The 4,526-nt window shown below is 43.2% G+C and overlaps 1 pseudogene; it reads right to left on the bottom strand.

The window, feature by feature from the left end:
• Positions 1-1,172: 1,172 nt before the first annotated feature.
• Positions 1,173-4,526, bottom strand: part of LOC119284268 — an 8,039-nt pseudogene continuing 4,685 nt past the window's right edge.

The following is a 4,526-nucleotide window of genomic DNA, read 5'->3' as shown; positions in this document are numbered from 1 at the left end:
AACTTGTTGAACGCGTTAATTGGACAACAGACCAGCAGGGAAATACTATTTTCTTAGAACATCAGGTGAGTGTTACTCTCTTGTGCACATTATGTTTTTCTTACTCGAGGTTAAGTGTAATTGATGAGTTATGTGTACGCAGGTTTCACTTTATTTTGCTAGTCATTCAACTTGATGGGGGAGTAGTAATTTTCTTGGACTCGAGCTGTAAAGAGCCTAAGGAGGCTAGGGGTGAATGGAAAAAGGAGTTGTGATTTCAACACCCGAAAGTAAGTAGTACTAGCTAGTTCCACGCATCTCTCATTGACTCTAGTTTCAATACCATTATCATGCTTGATTATCATTTTGATTGAACTATATTCTCGTAAAGTGCTTGAGGTAGGCACCCGGGAATAATTTATGTGGATCCTACGTTTGCGAGTTCATTCACCAGACGACCTCTGAGCATGGCAGATCTTCATGGCAACTTGAGTACGTAAACAACATTCACAATTTTATTTTATTACCACCAATTGTGTTGAATTATATATATATATATATGTATTGACCCCCCCCCCCTTCTTTAAATTAGATCATGCAGACGCGGGACGAACTCCTACCAAATGATCGCATACGAGCAATTCAAGAGGAATTGGCGGGATTCTTTCTTGAACATGTCATACCTACAGACGAAGAATACCATCGGAACTGCAATGCGATTTTGGTAGATGTTAGGGATCGTAAGATACGTTGTACTATATATATGCATGAACGTGTACTATATGTAGTAGCGTTGAATAGATATACGAAAACTTGTTTTTGACAAGCATGGATAAAGAGAGGTCACTTCTCTCTATATATTCCTGACGATGTTGTGTAATGGTTCCTTCATTGCTATATGTAGTACCTAGCGCTGAGTTGAATGAAAAACATAAAATAAAAACGAAAACCCTAAATGTAAAAGATTCGAATGGTAAACACAAAAAGAAAAGGGGGAAACACAATATGAAACCCCTAAACCCCTCCTTTCAAAAAAACAGCGCTTGGCAGCTGCTGATGCATGGCTGCCTTTTAGTCCTGGTTGTTGTTACCAACCAGGACTAAAGGTCCTCCTGCCTGGGATCCCCACAGCGGCCACGTGGAGCTCCTTTAGTCCCGGTTCGTAAGACAACCGAGACTAAAAGTGAGGGTCTTTAGTCCCGATTGCTTAGTCTCAGTTGTAGAACCGGGACTAAAGGCACTTCAGAACCGGGACTGGTGCCCTGTTTTCTACTAGTGCTGGCGCGGATGCTGCACCCGCCCTTCCAGATCCTGGCCAGCTCGCCAAGGTTTAAGCTCAATCCTTTCTCTGTGCTCTTGTCCTTGATGATGTTTAGGGCCTGGGCGTAGCTGCAGATCTTGGAGGCGTAGAGGGCTTTCCTCACATCCTTGCACAACTGTGCCTTGTCAACAGTTTCTTCGCTATTGTAGTCACCCTAGAAGATCTTAGAAGTAGACACCATCTCATCCCTCAGCCCGCTGAGGAACCTTGAGGTCCTGGAGTCCAAGGACGCCTCGGTGGTAGGACTAGTAGCAGCCGCATGGAGCTTAGCAGCCTGCTAAACTATCCACTCCCGCTTCCCTTCATCCTGGTCTTGTCCAGGACCTTGTCGACCAAGTAGCCCTCACCCTGTTCATCCTTGATGCTGAAGATATCAGCAATGATCTCGACCAAGAAACTGAGGGACTCACCCTTGTTCCACTCGGCGAAAACCTGCTGCATCTCACCGTTTGTGAGCTTACCAACTGACTTGAGAATGCCATATGCCTCATCGACCATTTGCATGTCATCTTACTCAATACCACTGTGAACCATCTTAACAAAGTTTTTGAGTCACCCTTCCAAATGTATGTGACACGCCAGCCGTTGTCAGGGACCTGAGCAGACACCTTGAGAAGAATGACTTTAATGTACTGGTACGCCTCCAGTGAGCCTCCAGGCATCATGGAGGGGCCATGGTGGGCACCCTCCTCTCCTCCGAAAACAGCCATCCCGAGGTAGAGGAGTCCACGCTCATCCATCACCTTCTCACTCCTTTCTGTGTTCTCATACCACTCAGTTCCTCCATCAACGATGCAGTCACCCTGCTCCAGGTGTGTTGTGATGGTCTGGTCAACCGGAGCACCGGCCTTGACAAGCATGATGACGACACATGGCTTCTGAATGGAGTTGACGAAGGATGCAGGGTCATGGAAACCATAAAGGGGAAGGTTTCCTTCTAACCTGACATAGTGTTTTTAATACCCACACCCTCCAAACCAAGTACCAGCAAGGAATTCTAAAAGCCAACTTACTCATTATAACATGATCAGATTGGCATCATAACATAATGTAGTAGACTGAAGCAATGGATTTTTATGTCAAGCTCACAAGTTTTCACAATTTACAACCCTTTCATCTTTTTTATAATTTACTTTGTTCCCTTGATACATTAATTAGAATATGCAAGCAGCCTTTCAACTTGTAGAATCAAATCATGGAGACGCCTTACATGATCTATAATACTATTTAAGTTCCCACACCAATCATCAATTATTCATCCATCACAATCTAAGAGGCTCAAAATTATAGTGGGGTGTGTGGATCATATGTTCTAAATACACTGTTGCTTGCTCGTTGTGTCATATGATTCTCACAAAATTCTTTTGCCATCATTTACAGTACAATTCTTGTGTTACCTAGTTCAGGTGTATAGACACTGTCCAAAAAAATTGTTCAACTATGAACATGAGTAATCATGAAAGGGGTGATGATATTACTAGCCTTTATGTAGTTCAAAAAAGTTGGTTTTGGAAGGATCTGGAATTTTTTTTCAAATTGGTTCATAATGGTATTGATCACACCAGAAATCAAAAACTTTTTTTATGAACACCCGATGAGCAAAAATGGGAGGAGGCTAAAAATTGAAAATGTGGGTTGTGGGAGAGCAATTATTCAATGTCTTATGAACACGTCATGTATTCATATGTCCATAATGAGATATGCCATTTTTTCATACAACAATCACCATAACCATTTCCTGCACAATATCTTTTTCTAACACCAAAGAAGAAGCACCATAAACATTTCCTATAGAGTTTTAAACCTTTACATAATATCAATGCAAAATTGCACTGAGCCAACAACTTCCAACAATGAATATCATGATGTTTGGTGTGTGTGCACGCGTGTGCGGCACACATATATACTGCCCCATCATGACTTAAACAGTAGCATCCACTTCTACTAGTTGGAACACTTGCATCACACTCAAATTTGAGGAAACTGAAGAAAAAGCGAGGAGATAGTCTTGAGTGATAGTAGATGAACATAAATAGAATGTGAAACTATGCATCGGTGAATGCACCGATTGCTTATATTAAATAAAGAGAAAAAAGAAAGAAAAGCAGATATGGATTTTTTAGGAAGAAAATACATCAAGTTCCTAAATATCGACAGTCCACACATAGTAACCTGCTATATAATTCTTAAAGTGTGTTTCGGACACGATGCCCGACATATCAATCATTGGTTTCCATTATTCTGGTTCATATTCGATATGCTTTCTTTTGGAAAAAGGTCCATATTCAGTATGTGAATGACAAAGAATCATACATCACAGTTTCACTAAATTATGTAATTAATGCACTTTTTTAATGGTAGAGGAAATCTAGGTGGGGACGCCGTGCCCCATTTTGTCTTAGATGGGGATTGGTTTCTAGTGCATGTAGGAATCATCCACCTTATGTTGTCGTCATCATTGTAACTGATAAAGTTATGTTCTAAATGATTTATCTCATAAACCGTTAATTTAATTGGTGATCCATGTTCACTGACAAGTTTGGTTCTACGAGGGCTTGAAAACAAGATCCCATGTTGACATGTTTCGGCTGAATGGTTTTCCATCCACACTAGTTACCAGATTTCCAACACATGATCGCCACATTTTTATAATGAGGTACCAATCTTTTTCATACCGAGTTACCAGATGTTTTCTATGCCTGTTACCAGATGTTTTGCGTTGGGGAAAGCAGTTATGTATGCAAACAGAGACTCAAAGACGCATTCTCCGCACTGGAGTAAGCTGCGGAGGCGGGTCTGCGCGTCTGCATCCACTTTGGGTTTCAGTTTGCTTTACTTCTCTACCAGCTCGCGGCGAGGCGGCGACCCAAAATCTCACGTCGGCGTAAGAGCGGTGGCGCCGGCAGCGGCTGGGGAGTATCCGTGTTGCATCTATCACGCGTTCGACCGTGCCGCGCGTTGGTAACACACACCGCCTCTCCGCCGTCCACACCGGCGATGGCGAGCGCCGCTTCACCTACGGCAACATCCTCTCATCTCTCCCGCCACATCACACCCGCACTTCCTCTCCCTTGCACTGGCCTCCGCGATCGACTGTCGATTTCTCTCCCGTTGTATTTTCAACACCCCCTTTCTGACTCTGAATTTGTAACGCTAGGCTCCTCGGATCGATGCAGGGGAAGCACCGGCATGACGCCTAGGGTCTTGGGTGTGTATGCCTCGTCAT

Source organism: Triticum dicoccoides, chromosome 4A (assembly GCF_002162155.2).
Source record: "Triticum dicoccoides isolate Atlit2015 ecotype Zavitan chromosome 4A, WEW_v2.0, whole genome shotgun sequence".
NCBI lineage: Eukaryota > Viridiplantae > Streptophyta > Magnoliopsida > Poales > Poaceae > Triticum > Triticum dicoccoides.
This window is presented reverse-complemented; position numbering and strand designations above follow the sequence as displayed.